Here is a 15,980-nt window from a genome sequence, read left to right as displayed (position 1 = left end):
TTTTATTTTTTTATTTTCTCAAGATTTTATTTCTTTATTTGACAGTGAGATAGAGAGCACAAGCAGGGGGCAGGGCAGAGGGAGAGGGAGAAGCAGGCTCCCTGCTGAGCAGGGAACCCAGCGTGGGGCTTGACGCCAGGGTCCTGGGATCATGACCTGAGCCGAAGGCAGCTTCTTAACCAACGGAGCCACCCAGGCGTCCCTCATTTTTATTTTTAAAGTAATGTATTACGCAGAGTGCCTGGGTGGCTCCGTTGGTTAAGCGTCTGCTTTCGGCTCAGGTCATGATCTCAGGGACCTGGGATCGAGCCCCACGTCGGGCTCCCTGCTCAGCGGAGAACCTGCTTCTCCCTCTCCCTCTGCTCCTACCCCCGCTTGTGCTCTCTCTCTCTCAAATAAATAGATAAAATCTTAAAAAAAATAACATATTACTATATCCTTGAATTTCTCTATTCTTATTTAGGAATATTTTTCGAAAATATGTTTTTGGAAAATACAATAACATATCATTGTGGAAATTTGGGAGAATACAGGAATGTATTCAGAAGTAGTAGTAATTCCCCATAATACCATTGTGTAGTACTGTTCTGAGTTCTTTAGACGTACTACCTTGTTCAGTCATCAAAACAGAGGTGAGTTAAATCAGTACTGCCCTGACCTACGCAAGAGGGGACCCTGCCGGGGGCCTCTGCTTTAAAAGGTTTTCTCTGCTCATGCTTTACACCAGTCAGACCCCAGGGAGATGCTTCTCCGCATCTCTTATCCTACACCCTCAATGCAAAACGTGATTGCTTCTGAACCTTGTGCAGGTCTGTGGGTTGAACCACTGTCATCATCGGAAACATACAGTTTTGGACTTTGTGGAGGGCTTCTGTGGTGGAAACATGTGGGTGAGCAAAAACAAATTAACTTGTCAAGGCCTGTCTTTCAGAGAGTGTGGACACAATAGATTCTTACAAAATGAAACATCTTCCCCAGTGGTTTCCAGTGTCCGTTTTCCCTCCTCTTTGTCTTCTAAGCAGTAGCTCTGGGGGTACCTGCAAATTGTATAGTATTTGCTGCAAGTACACATGGCAGTGGGGGGACATTTTTGCACTATTAAACAATTCATACTACTCTTCAGTATTTATATATAAGCAGTTTTCCATGTACCATATGAGAGGCAGAATTCAATTCCTTCCATTAGCAAGTATGTGCACATCGAATGTGGTATTGGACATATGGTTTTATGCCTTGTACAAAAATATTCTTGATTTAATTACATTTTCAAAAAATTAAATGAGTTAGATTCAGCTCAGGATGTAGAAAATCACAAGAATAGCCAGCTAACCTATAAAATTGTAACTTTTCTTGAGCCTATAAGAGACTGGTCCTAAGTCCAGTTCGCTGAAATCCAAAGAGTGACAAGGTTCTGTACAGAGAGATGTGACACAGGCATGCTTTGACAGAGCGTGGGGGAGACATGGCCCCCTTACAAATGGGTGGGATGAAGTCAGGTATAATTTTAAGACTTCTTAAAGGCCAAATATGGGTTAACATGTCAATTTGTAAAAGTTAATAGCAGAAGAAAAGTTATGCGAGAACAACTAAAACAAATAGACTGCAACGATTAGTAGGTAATCTCCCAACACAGAATTTCTGAGATGAGATGATTTCTATAGTATAGCACTGTTTATGAACACGGCACAAGATGACATGAAGTTACAATATCCAGTTGGACCAGGGGCCTGAGGGCGGATGCTCTCATGCCCTGCTGGAGGAATGCTATATTGGAAGACAGGTTGGCAATATTGTAGAAGGTCTGAAAAATACGCATGCTCCTTGATCAAATACTTCCAGTTTGAGAAATTTATCATATAATAATAAAAGGGGTAGAGAGAAATTTACTTACAAAACTGTGTATATTTGCTAGGTCCTGGCAGGAAACAGATGTACACTTAAACGGGATAAACGGAGGGAATTTAATGAAGGACTATCTCTGAAGAGGTGGGCAGGGTTAAGGGAAACCAACAAAGGTTGGGGGCGTAACCCAGGCTAGCAGTGATGGGGACACCATACCACCCTAAGCATGAAGGTATAAGGTAGAGGGATTACAGGGACCCAGGGAAAGTAACCATACGAGAGAACCTCCCACCAGATGCATTCAAGGTCTTATGTTCGAGGACACAGGCAACTTGTAGTCTTTTCAGGGTGGGAGCTGGGGGGGAATACATACCCTTGCCTTCCTTTTTTCCATTATCAGATTTCTTGCTGGTGTTCCCCACGACCCCCCTCCCATATTGGCCAAATGCACTGGAAACCAGAGAGGGAAGGAGCCCGATGAGGCAACCTTGCAAAGGTCAGCTTCTCGAAGCAAAGGGCATGGTGGAGAAGGGTAGAGGATGAACAGCAGGCTAAAAAATATACCTAGCACAATGTCTGATGCAGCATTACTTATAAAGGAAATCACCTAATTGTCCAACAGGCAATTAGCTGAACAACTTATGAATAGGTTTAGATCTTGGAATACAATGCTACCATTAAAAATGATGTTTTGGGAGTATTATTTATTAAGGTGAAAAGGTGTTCATAATATATTGTTGAATGCAACAACATTTTATGTGCAGTCTGATCCCAACTTTTTATCAGCATTATATGTGGGTATATGTGTGCACGCATTTATGCATTTAAAAATGTCTAGAAGAGGGGCACCTGGGTGGCTCAGTCAGTTAAGTGCCTGCCTTCAAGTCGGGTCATGGTCCCAGGGTCCTGGGATCGGGCTCCTCATCGGGCTCCTTGCTCAGCGGAGAGCCTGTTTCTCCCTCTGCCTGCCGTTCCCCCCCATTTGTACTCTCTCTTTCTGACAAATAAATAAATAAAATCTTTTAAAAAAATGCCTGGAAGAGCATATAGTCTAATGTTAATGCCTCTTTTGGAGAAGTGAGATTATAGATAATTTTAATATTTATAACTTTGATTCTCTGTATATCCTACCTTTTCTACAATGCATAATAAAAAATTAAAGTTCTTTTTAGAAAAATGAGAATGATGACACGATCCCACATTAATTCTGTGAGTTAAGTAGGTGCTATTCTTAACACTGACAAGGAAAATTCCTTAAAAATTCCATTAGAAGCCAATTTCAGTTTTGAATAGAGTTACAAAATTCTTAAATAACATTCCAGCAAAGAATTGAACAATAATAATTATCATGGTATATTCTTAGTGCCAATTACACAACTGAGTGACTTATCTAATTCCTTAACTTATTTTCATACAACACTATGAAGTAGGTATTCTACTAACATTTCCATTTTTAGGTGAGGAAACCAAAGCTCAGAGAAGTCACGGCCAAAGTTACAAGGTTATTAAAGGGTAAACCAGTATTTACAGTCAGGTCTGAAAAAAAAAAAAGTCAGGTCTGTTTTCATCTAAACCCAGTGTTCCAAACTACACCATGGCTAAATAGAACTTATCTCCAAAAATACAAGACTGGCAGATCACAGGACTCCGAATATATTCATCATGTCAACAGAATGAATAACGAACATCAGAAAATTACTTTCTAGATATTGTAAAGTCATTGTATAATATTTAAAAGACTCTCAGAAGCTAGAAGCAGGTAGATACTTCATTAACTTGGTGTTCTATGTCTTTAAAAACAAGAAAAACCACATTAACTATAAATTCTCACTATTTTCATTATTTAGCATGCTTTTAGAGATTATTGTCATTGCTTCAAGATGGCAAAAAGTGGTTGGGAAGAAAAAGATCAAAACCTTACTGTAGTCGGGGCGCCTGGGTGGATCAGTCGTTAAGCGTCTGCCTTCGGCTCAGGTCATGATCCCAGGGTCCTGGGATCAAGCCCTGCATCGGGCTCCCTGCTCCGCGGGAAGCCTGCTTCTCCCTCTCCCTCTACTGCTGCTTGTGTTCCCTCTCTCGCTGTGTCTCTCTCTGTCAAATAAATAAATAAAATCTTTAAAAAACAAAACAAAACCTTACTATAGTCGCCTGATGGAAATTCAATCATTCATTCAGTAAATATTTACTGTAACCAGGCACTGTAACCAGGTATTGACCAAATAGTGGCAAAGGATCCTGATAGCTAACACTGATGGAGAGCTTGCTATGTGCTAGGCTCTTTTTCTAAGTGTTTTATGTATACCAAATCATTTAATCTTCATACAACTTCATGAGGTAGTTACTATGATCGTTCCATTTTATAGATGAGGACACTGAGGCACAAAGGGGCTAGTATGTCATAGCTGATAAGTGTGGAGCTGTAACACAAATCCAGGTAGTCCTGGCCCAAGAGTCTGAGCGATCAACCATTGTGTAAAAACTCCTCTCTAAACCAGAATAGTGTCTGTCCTCGTGGAGATTCTGGTTTAGTGGCAAAATAGACATGAAACCAAATGCAGAATGAAATACGCAGTTTCAAGTAGTAAGTGCCAAGGAATTAGAGACTAACGGAAGTGACTTCCTAGATGGGAGTGGAGCAGTCAGGGAGGGCTGGCATGGGGAGGAGCCCTGCAGACCACAGACGGGTGAAGGACGAGGGGCTGCTGGAGAGAAGCAGGTGCAGAGGCTCTGGGGGCAGCCACTGGGAAGGATGGTCCCAGTGGCTCGACTTACCTGCAGGAGTCTGAGAACCTTTGCACGGCGTGCTGAGCAATGGGTTTTATTTGAAGCATGATGGGGGAGCTTTCAAAGTTTTGCTTTTATATTTATGGAGTGTTTGTCTTCCCTAGAGATGCTTTATCTGCAGACGTCTCATGTCTTACTTACCTGGTGGCTACTCTGCACGGCACATGGGAGTCCCTCAGACACCTGTGGTCAAGGGTGATGGTGGCTGCATTCGATTCTGGTTTGAGTGTCAGATAGACAGCCCGTCACACCCAAACCTTGAAGTTCAAGTTGATGCTCAGAAGGTTAGAGGGACAGAGTGTGGGTGGTGATATGAGGTACTTAGGATGATGCCCATTTTACAGATGAGGAAACTCTGGTATAGAAAATGGTGTTTGTCACAGTTATCTGTGCCACATCCAGGATTTGTGATCAGATCTGCATACCGTGCTACAAATTGGCAGTTTCTACATTTAGTTTACCACCTGGCAGCCATCACACTTTCTTCCCCATGGCCTAGAGCTGTGCTGCCCAGGATGGTGGCCCCTAGCCACAGGTGGACATTTAAGTGGATTAAAATAAAAAAAAAACATTAAAAACTCAGTTTCTCCGTTGCACTAGCCACACTTGAAGTGCCCAATAGCCTTTTGTGGCTAGTGGCTACTGCAGTGGATAGCACAGATGTATGGAACAGTTCCACTGTCTCAGAAAGTTCCATCTTCTGGACAGCGCTGGTCCAGAAACTTCTTAACTTGCCCTTTTAAATGGCAGAGGAGTTCCACACAGAGTTGTCTGTGGGCAGATAATTTTATCCAGCTTCTCACAATTTTCATCCAGAGCCTATGAAATTCAAATTTTGTGAGCATATTTTATTGTTTGGAGATTGTCATTTCCTAAAGGGCAGAGATTGTGTTTTTCCTCTACTTCTGGGAAGAGTCTTAGTTCACTAAATTTAATAAATGTTTGCTGGTGCCAATTACTGTAGCTCACGAACTCTGTGTAAGACCAAGGTAATGTCATATCGGAAGTGACCTTTTCTATTTTCCATGCACTCTCCATTGGTGTTTCCTAGTGGATAGTGGAGGAATCTGGCATTTCTGGACAGACTTTGAAGTTTGAGAAGTTCTCTGTCAGCGTGAGGGTGGAGAAGTAGATGCCACACAGCACATTCCTTCTGGGCCTGGCACCAAAGAACTGTGGACAAACTTATGCTCCCCCAAGGTTAAGTTGCTAAGTTAACCTAATTAGTTAATTAGGTTAATTGTTCCTCGGGGAGAAGGGAGGGATGGGGTGAGGGAGGAGGCTGGCTGGGAGCTTATTTTTTGTATTTCTACTCATTCAACAAGCATTTACTTTTTTTTTTTTTAAAGATTTTATTTATTTATTCATGAGAGACGGAGAGAGAGAGAGAGAAGCAGAGGGAGAAGCAGGCTTCCCGCCGAGCAGGGAGCCCGACACGGGACTCGATCCCAGGACCCTGGGATCATGACCTGAGCCGAAGGCAGACGCCCAACCATCTGAGCCACTCAGGTGCCCTCAACAAGCATTTACTTGAGCCCTATAATCTGCCAAGCACTGCACTAGACACTGGGGAATAGAGACGAAAACAAGAAGGTCTCTGCTCTTGAAGAACTTAGAGACATGTGAAGTTTTATTCTGCGTGGTCAGTGGTGTGACAGAGGCATCACAGGGACTTAGGGCACAAAGGAAGGGCAGATCACCTCTAGCAGATCATGGAAGGCTTCCTGAAGGAGTGATGCTCTGCCCACGATTGTAAGAGGCTCAAAAGCAGAGATCTCTCCCAGGAAGGGTGTCCAATGAGGGTTTTGAGTGGAGAAGGAGTTTTCTAGAGAATCAGGGTGATCAGAACAGATACCTAGTTAGTGTAGGTTTGCCTTTATTTATTCATGTAACTGATCTGAACTCATGGCAAGATGGAAGAATCTGAGCTAGACTATGATCATTATTCTCATTCTGAATTTGAGCCAGAGTCGATGAGTTTTAGAACACAGTCATATGTGAGTTGGAGTTAGTAGAATGCCAGAGAATGAGGGTGATTCTAAAAAGAGCTTTCACCAACTGTTGCCGTGATTCTAATGTGGATTTTTGGCATGCCTCAGGAGAGCTGCCGGGTTTGGGGCTATAGTGGGAAATGACCATGGAGAGTGTGGGCAGAGGACTGAGCCAGTTGATCTGTGGCAGCTTGTGTGTTGGGGGGAAGGAGTTGGGGGAAAGGAGGTGGGGCAAACTACAACAGACAGAGAGGCAAGTCTGGGATTGTGCCTTAGGAGCATTCTCACTAATTCTCACACATTAAATTGTGCAAGAAGGACAGACATTTCCAGCCCATTTCGTCCAGGACAAGATCCTGGTTTTAGACATTGTATTGGTGGGGGTGCCTGGGTGGCTCAGTTGGTTAAGTGCCCAGCTCTTGATTTCGGCTCATGTCACAATCTCAGGTCATGAGATTGAGCCCTGCGTCAAGCCCCATATTAGGCTCTGCGCTCAGCAGGGAGTCTGCTTGAGATTCTCTCTTCCTCTCCCTCTGCCCCTCCCCCAGCCCCCTCCCTCTCTCAAAAAAATAATAAAAACACATTGTACTTGTGGTGGTCAGTGCTTAACAATGTCACTCGCACCCCCCACCCCCCAGTGGCTTCCCCTTTGATAGGCAGGAGTTCCTCTGTAGGTAAATTAAGGTAATGACAGGTATCCTACACTTTCTGAAGGTTCATGTTAGGCCACTTGGTTTTTACCAAAAAGTTACATTAGTACCTGTTTTTGCTAATGGAAAGAAATCCAAAGAGGATTTTCACTTTTATGAAAATAGTTGTTACTGTACTAATGTACGTCTTTCCAACTTTGTGAAAGTGGGATATACTCTCCATTTCATGCCATTTCCATTGAGGAAAGGTTTCATAGCTTGCCTACTTTTGAATAGTGGGGGAAACCTTATTTCGTTTATATCATGGCAGACCTGAACTCTTCGCTAGCTACAATCTCACCATATCCTATGTGTTTCCTCTTTTGTCCTCAAATTCCTTCTAAGTAGCTTTTCTTCTGCCCACATTCTGTTCATTTCTACCCTCTTGTCTTGCCTTTCTACTTTTCTTTCCTCTGCAATACCCTCTTCTCCTTCTCTCTCTTCTTTTTAACAAATGTTACCCATTGTTCCCATTGTTCAAGACCCAACTTAAGCCTCATGCAGTCTGTGAAACCTTCCCTACCTACTGTAGTGCATGCTGATCTTTTCCTTTTTTGGGTTTTCACACTTCAAGTCCAAATCCTGTCATCTAACACTGAAACTTATGGTGTTGAAGAGTGAGAAATCACTCTGGAGACCACGTAAAACCTTCACCTTGACCCATTATCATCTTCTCTTGGAGGAAGACATTCCAAACATTTTTTTATCAAAAAGACAAATCTCAACAACGTCAAAGGATAAAATGCTCATAACCCCTTACCTTACTACAACAATCTTAAGTGTTGCACAATTCCTTTCTAGTCACACATATTGTTTTATAACTCACAAACCATTTTATATTTAGTTTTTGTCCCATTTAACGTTATAACCCAAACATGCCCTACATGTCTTTACAGTTATTGTAACAGAAGCATGCCTTCCCTCCTACTGTAATATGATTCTATCAAAGCCACTTTCCTGATAATGGACATGGGGTCACTGGCTCTGCCTTTTCAAATGACATACATGTCGCTCTTGAGTCCATCTCCTCTAATCTCTGAGAATGGGCTCAATGATTCCTCCCTTGCTCACTATTCTCTGTCTTCAGGCACCTTTTCCTCTGTCACCAGGGAGCTCAGTCTTTTCTGTCCTAAAATACGTCTCAACCCTGCTGTGAACCATTCTCTTTGGCCGCCATTTCCCAAGCAGCTCTTTCTTTTCCCCTTGTTTCCCCTTTATCCTCGCCACTTCAATGGAAAGTCTCTCTCTCTCTTTTTTTAAGATTTTATTTATTTATTTGACAGAGAGAGAGACAGCGAGAGGGGGAACACAAGCAGGGGGAGTGGGAGAGGGAGAAGCAGGCCTCCCGTGGAGCAGGGAGCCCGATACGGGGCTCGATCCCAGGACCCTGGGATCATGACCCGAGCCGAAGGCAGACGCCTAAGACTGAGCCACCCAGGCGCCCCTGGAAAGTCTCTTTTTAATGACCATGTCATCAAGTCCAAAGAGATTTTCTTAGTCCTTGTCATCCCTGACACTGATCATTCCCTTCTGAAGCTTCCCTTCGGGCCTTTGGTGACACCACACTTCCCTTGTTCTCCTCAGCTTTCCCTCAGAGTCCTTCTGCCTTTTTCCACTCCCTTTCAGCTTTTCCATGATGAAATTATTTTCACAAGGGCCTGTCCTCAGCCCTCTTCTTTTCTTTTCTCCTGTCTTCCCAGGCACAGTCATTCACCCTCACATCTGCAGCTAACAACTCTGTGCAAATGATTTCCGTATCTGTATTTTGAGCCCTACCTGCCTTATCTTCCAAACCTAATGCTCACCCTCACCACCTACTGCTTATGTTAATGTTGCTCCCTGGGTGCTGGCTGAACTCCCACAGCCAGCCACTCTGCCCTTGGGGATCCTTCTGCCTAACCCAGACTCTCCAACTGATTTCTGTTTATCTATCCTAACATGTATGGCTTCAGACCCTCTGCCCTTGATCTTAGCCAAAAGGCCGAGAAGCGATGGCTTCAGAGCCTCTAAATCATCCACTGTTTATTCTTTTTTCTCCTCATATTTATCAGTTAATTTAAGATCCAGAAAATGTCTCATCTATTTTCTAGTTTCCATTCAAACCCACGAAGTCTTTATTTAGAAAAAATTTAAATAGGTGGGGTGCCCGGGTGGCTCAGTCGGTTCAGCGACTGACTCTTGGTTTTGGCTCAGGTCATGACCTCAGGGTCATGAGATCAAGCCCAGCGTGGGGCTCTGCACTGAGCATGGAGCCTGCTTAAGATTCTCTCTCTCCCTCTCCCTTTGTCCATCTCCCTTTGCCCCACTTGCCTGTGCTTTCTCTCTCTCAAAAAATTTAAATACAGAAGTAGCACATGCTGGTGTTAAAAATGCAAACGATGTAATATTATAATCAGATGCATTAATATAGAGAGTAAAAAGCAAATGTTTCTCTTCATAAAAGTGAACATCCCCTTTCATATATTTACTCCCCAACCCCTCTCCAAATTCTGTGATACACTTCACTTTTTTAAAACAGTGGATTTATGATCACATTTTTTTCTCATTAATGGCATTACACAATACAATGTCTTGCTTTCTCCCCGCCCACATGTAATGTATAGATTTTCCATGGAACAGAATAGGAAGTCCAGAAATAGACCCATACAAATGTAACAATTAATTTTGAGAAAGTATAAAGTCAATTCAATGGAGAAAGGAGAGTCTTTTCAATCAATGGTGATGTAACAATTGACATATGCAAAAAAAATTAACTGCAACCCTTATCTCACAAAAATATAAAAGTTGACTCAGATGGATCATAGTGCTAAACATAAGAGCTAAAAATTTCTAGAGGGAAACATAGAAGAAAATATTTGTGACCTTGGGTTGGGTAAAAATTTCTTATGTAGGACACAAAAAGCATGAGCCAAAAAAATAAAGAAGGAAAAAATAAAAATTGGGCTTCATCAATTTAAAAACTTCTGTTTTTTGGAAGATACTGTTAAGAGAATGAAAAGACAAGTTATGGAATAGGAGAAAATATTTTCGAAATACTTATCTGCAAAAGGATTTGTATGCGGGATTTATAATGATATTTACAACTTGATAATAAGAAGACAAATGATCCAATTATAAAATGAATAAAAGATTTGAAGAGACACTTCACCAAAAAAGACATAGCAATGGCAAGTAAGCACATGAAAAGATGCTCAATGTTATTAGTCATTAGGAAAATGCAAATTAAGACCACAAGGATATAGCACTACACACCTACTAGATTGTTCAAATAAACTGACAAAAGCAAGTGCTCACAAGGATGTGGAGCAACTGGAACTCTTATACATTGCTGGTGAGAAGGTAAAATATTACAACCACTTTGGAAGACAATTGGGCAGTTTCTTATAAAGTCAAATATACAATTATTACATAACTTAGGAGTTTAATTCCTAGATATTTAGGAATTAAATTTCATTTAGAAAAATGAAAACATATTGTTCACATCAAGCTCTAGAAGCAAATGTTTATAGAAGCTGAGTTCATAATGGCCAAAAAACATGCAAAACAACCCCCCAAAACAATAAACTGAAAACAGCCAAAATGTCCAAAATGGATAAACAAATTGTGGTACATCCATTAAATGGAATACTAGTTAGCAGTAGAAAGGAACACATTACTGATACATGTAACAAGGTGGATGAATCTCAGAGACAGGATAAGTAGAAAAACTGGACACAAAAGGCTACATACTGTATCATTCCATTTATGTGACATTCTGGGAAAGGCAAAGCTATAGAAACAAATTAAATCAATGGTTATTAGGAATTGGGGTAGAGGCAGGGGATAAAGTGCTAGCTGGCATAAAGGAACTTTTGAGAACAATGCAAAGGTTATATATCTTGAATATGGTGGTGGCTATAGGAGTTCATACACTTTCCAAAACTCAAGAAAGTGTAAACTTTAAAAAAGGTGAATTTGATCTGATTGAATTACTGGACCGAATTTACCTGTTTGAAGTAAGCCTAACTAAAAAACAACAACAACAAAACCCAAAACAAAACACCAAGGAAAATAATAAATCCAGCAAAGAGAGAAAGGAAAGGAAGAAAGAAAGAAAGAAAGAAAGAAAGAAAGAAAGAAAGAAAGAAAGAAAGAAAGAAAGAAAGAAAAAGAAAGAAAGAAAGAAAGAAAGAAAGAAAGAAAGAAAGAAAGAAAGAAAGAAAGAAAAAGAAAGAAAGAAAGAAAGAAAGAAAGAAAGAAAGAAAGAAAGAAAAAGAAAGAAAGAAAGAAAGAAAGAAAGATTAGCAAAAGCATATCTATATATAGAATTTTCTATACCAGATGGTGAGCTGCTGATTTTAAATTTTGATAGATAAGGCCAAATTGTCCTCCAAAATGGCTATACCAATTTATACCTTCACCAGTAGAATCTGAGAGTGCCTGTTTCCCCACGCTATGGCACAAATGGATATAATCAATTTTTTAAAAGTTCTGTCTATTTGATGGTGAAAAATGTTATGACCCTGACACTTCAGGCATGCACAGTTAAGCTCTTATCCTAATTGGTCTCTCTCTACTTGCAGTCTTTTTTCTCTCCAAATCATCTTATATATTGTTAATAGAGTAATCCTTCTTGTGCCTGGTTCTAATAATATCTCATGAAAATTATTAACGATACCCTACTGCCTACAAAATTCTGTCCAGACCCCTTAGCCAGATATTTGAGTCCTTGTTCTACCCCAGCCCCTGCTTTCTCTCTTCTCTATGACACTCTTCTCATTTTTAGCAGAAAATGTTGACTCAAGCCTCTAGTTCAATGGTTCTTACTCCAGAACTCTAGTTCAATGGTTCTTTCCAGCTTTTTGGGGGTACAGTTGATACATCACATTGTGCAAGTTTAAGGTATACAATGTGATGATTTGATACACGTATATTTTAGATAAGGTAGGCATAATCAAGGCTGTCATCAGAGGAGAAAGACTGAGGTTTGAGAGTAACCTTTTCCCCAAGATGACAAACTTCTATGTGAGAGAGCAGAGCTCAGAACTTAGCTATTCTGATTTCCAGTCTGGGGCTCTCCGTTTTACCCCCTTCTGCCTTCCAGTCATCTCCAACTTTCAGGTGGTCAGTCTGTCCTTCCCGTTTCTGTTCTACTCCTCAGAGTGAAGGGGCCCAGGTCAAAAATACAACTGGAGGCTTCCATAGCATTTGCTGAAATATCAGAAAGTTACATGCCACACAAGCAACCTATTAAATATTACTCTCCTCCTTCCCTGACTGACACACCTTCAAAATGACCTGGTAGGCTAGGTTCAAAAGCAGAGGGGCACCTGGAGGCCTCAGTCGGTTAAGCGGCTGCCTTTGGCTCAGGTCGTGATCTCAGGGTCCTGGGACTGGGTCCTGCGTTGGGCTCCCTGCTCAGCCGGGAGTCTGCTTCTCCCTCTGCCTCTGTGCTCTCTCTCTCTCTCTCTCAAGTAAATAAATAAAATCTTTAAAAAGAAAAACAACAAACCAAAAACAGAATTCCCAGACTCCTTGAAAGTCTGAGCAGTAGTATGGCAGCCAAGTCATATGAATATGAATATGGAGCTTGTTTCACCCTCTCTCCCCACTCCTGGTTCTTGGCTTCATTCCCTTGGGCTTCATGGGCTCATCTCACCCTACCTGCATGTCTGAGTTCCCTTACTCCCCTGCAGACAACTACCCACGGCTGCTCCTTGGGATCAGACACACCTCGGCCCACCCACCCTTTGGGAGGAAGAGGCCACAGAGGCCCTGAAAGTGAGCGTGGGGCCAACTGGTAGGGAATTCTGGGCTCCCGGGTACTGAGTGGGCTCCTGGTGGGGTGTTCCTTTGGCTTCTCAGACTCCTTGTCCTGTGGGGAGAGGTGCAGTTGGAGGAGGCCCACTCTGGGGGGGACCTCCGGTAAACTGGGCCCCATTGTGCTTAGGTCTAAGGGTGGCACTGATCCTAACTCCCTCCCCAAATCAGACAGCAAACCTTTGGAGGACGCAGGCTAATTCTCCCCCCTCCCCCAGAGATTGTATTTTACTGGAAAACAGGAGATGGGAATTCTAGCTGAGGCTCAGCCATAGGTAAATAAACTCACTTCCCTGGTTTGTTTCGTTCTCTATACAATGAAAATTATATGAGATAATCTCCAAAATCACTATTTTAATCTTCTTTTATATCCCCCCCCCCGCCCCCAGCACTAACAGGTCATAGTATGTGCTCAGAAGTGTTTGCTGGATTTATTTTTTGCATCATTTGGTATGAGTACCCTAAGACCTTGTCTTAATCTCTTCTCAGACACAATTTTGTATGGATGCACGTGTTTACATATGTATGTGCCCCTACCTTGTACCACTCAGTCTGTCTTGGACTTCTAAGTCACACAACCCCCTAGCTGGATGGTTCGAGGCCCAGAAGACATTTTCTTAGACACTCAGGCAGAATGCATTAAATCCTGACAGAAGTAACATTCAGTTTTATGTCTTCAGAGCTTGGAAACTAGGAGACCCTAGGGGTCTTTCTATAGAGAGTTGGTGACCTTGAGCCATTTCTAATATCTCAAAGTTGTAATTGTTATTTCCCATTGATGTCAATCCCTTCTTAATGGATTGGCCAACATTTTGTCTTCTTTGAGTTGGCTGAGAATGGAAAGGGAGCCTTCTTCCTCTGATACCCCGGATACTAGTGTAGGTGGGAGATTCCTGGAGGCTGGGCCAAATCTGAAAGGTTGAACCACTTCACTGGGCAGGTGGATACTCTGGTTCAAGTCAACAAATATACAATGAGGGTTTACTGGTGCTATGGGAATCCCTAAGCAGGATGACACCATCTTCGAACTTCATATTAATTTGGTCAGAGAGGCAAAACATAAATTCATAAAAGATAAAATAATACAACAAGACAGGACAATTTAAGAATCACCCCAAGGCAGTGGTTTGTAGTCAAATGACATGTTTACACAATGAGTTCAGAGGATGAAGAAAGGCGTGAACAAGCGGTCCCAGATCTCGGGCCAAGGTATCCCAGGCCAGACATACCTGAATAGGCAGTGTTTTCACAGGGGAACGCACCTGGAGATTATGGGCTGAAGGCAAGGTTTGCAAAATCCTCTGGAAGCTGGTGGGGAATCAACTGTTAAGAACATGGGACTGTTTATGATGGGGAGGCATAATAAAGTACAAAGCAAATTAGGAACATCAACAAGGCTATCTTTAACCTTTATTCTCAATTATCTTCCTTGAAACTAACAGGTAGGTACTTCTAGGAGGGTGCCTCAGCCTTCTTCAGAGGAAGGGCTATTACTGATTCTCCAATAATTTCACCAGAGGGTAAGTTGCCTGGGCCTAGCAGGGGAACGGGACTGGAGAGCAACCAGGGACCCTTTTACCAACGAAGATGATTCACATTTCCCACTAACCACTATAGCTTCCCAGGCAATAAGATAGTGTCCCCAACTCGTATCTTTAGTCCCCTGCGTGGTGCAAGCCTTCTAAGAGGACGCAAAAACCCAAAATTGCCAATTCCACGTTCCAAGACCCTTACACCAGGTGTCTTCAGAGTTAGATGCCTGGCACGTAGCAGTTACTTGACAAATGTTAACTCTCTTCTTGGCTTTCCTCATTTCCCCTCCATTCCCAAACTCTGACTCCCCAAACGCTTATCCTCTGACCTTCTCTCTATTGCCCAAGAGAGCTGCTTTCCCTAAAAGGACCTGGAAGTGCGCGGTTCTTTCCAGCTCTGCTGCAATTCAACCGAATTCAATTCAATCAGCAGGCACCTACTAAAGGCCTACTACGTGTGGGGTTTGCGGGCCTCCCAGGTCCAGGGTCCTATCCTTCCTTAACGACCCAGACAGGAGGCAGAACCTCTAGAGGGAGAAAGGATGGGCAGAGCTGTGTGCGCGCTTTTCCCACCTCCTCGACTGCACGTCGAAGGGAGCCCGACCTTTCCTTTGCTTTGTCCCCTCCGCAGCCCCGAAGGCTGTCCTCCGAACGCAGGCGCCCCACTCACACCTGCTGCCCCGCGCAGAATGGAGCAGAGCGAAGCCAGGCGCCAGAGGAGGAGCGAGAGGCCCGCGGCTCTCCGGGCTTGCCAGGTTTTCCGGCTCTGACCCCTCCTCGCCGGCCTCCCTCCCTCCGGGCGCCCCCGGGAGCGGAACGCGCGGGGCCACCCGGGCGGCGGGCCCCGGTGTTCCGTGCGGGGCGGGGCGCCCCAGGCCTCCGGCGCCCCCTCCCGGGAGGCGGGTCCTGGGGCTGACCGGGCACCGGCCCCGCGCGGCGCAGCCTCGGCGCGCCCGAGCCCCGCGCTCGCCGCCTGGCCGCCCCGCAGGCAGGCGCCCGGCCGGCCGGGAGGTGGTGCTCGCCTCCCCGCGCCCGGGGCCCGCGCGTTGCCGAGCAGCGGCTCGGAGGCTCCGAAGGGGGCGGAGCGGCGAGGCGGGCGTGCGGCTGGCGGCCCCTGTCCGCGGTTCCGGCCCCCGGCCCGCCCCCGCCTCGCCGGCCTCCCTCCGCGCCCGTGCGCGGCGCCCCGTCCCAGCCGCAGCCGCAGCGGCCGCCCCTCCCGGGCCCGAGAGCAGCCGAGCCGCGAGGCCGGGCCGGGGCGCCGGCCGGGACTGCCGGGGGCGCGGCGCCGACGCCGAGGCGCGGCCATGGAAGGGAAGACCCACGCCGGGGTCGCGCTGGTCCCG

The sequence above is a fragment of the Zalophus californianus genome, chromosome 12, assembly GCF_009762305.2.
Source record: "Zalophus californianus isolate mZalCal1 chromosome 12, mZalCal1.pri.v2, whole genome shotgun sequence".
NCBI classification, from domain to species: Eukaryota; Metazoa; Chordata; class Mammalia; order Carnivora; family Otariidae; genus Zalophus; species Zalophus californianus.
The sequence above is the reverse complement of the archived record's forward strand: the minus strand, read 5'-3'. Positions refer to the sequence as shown.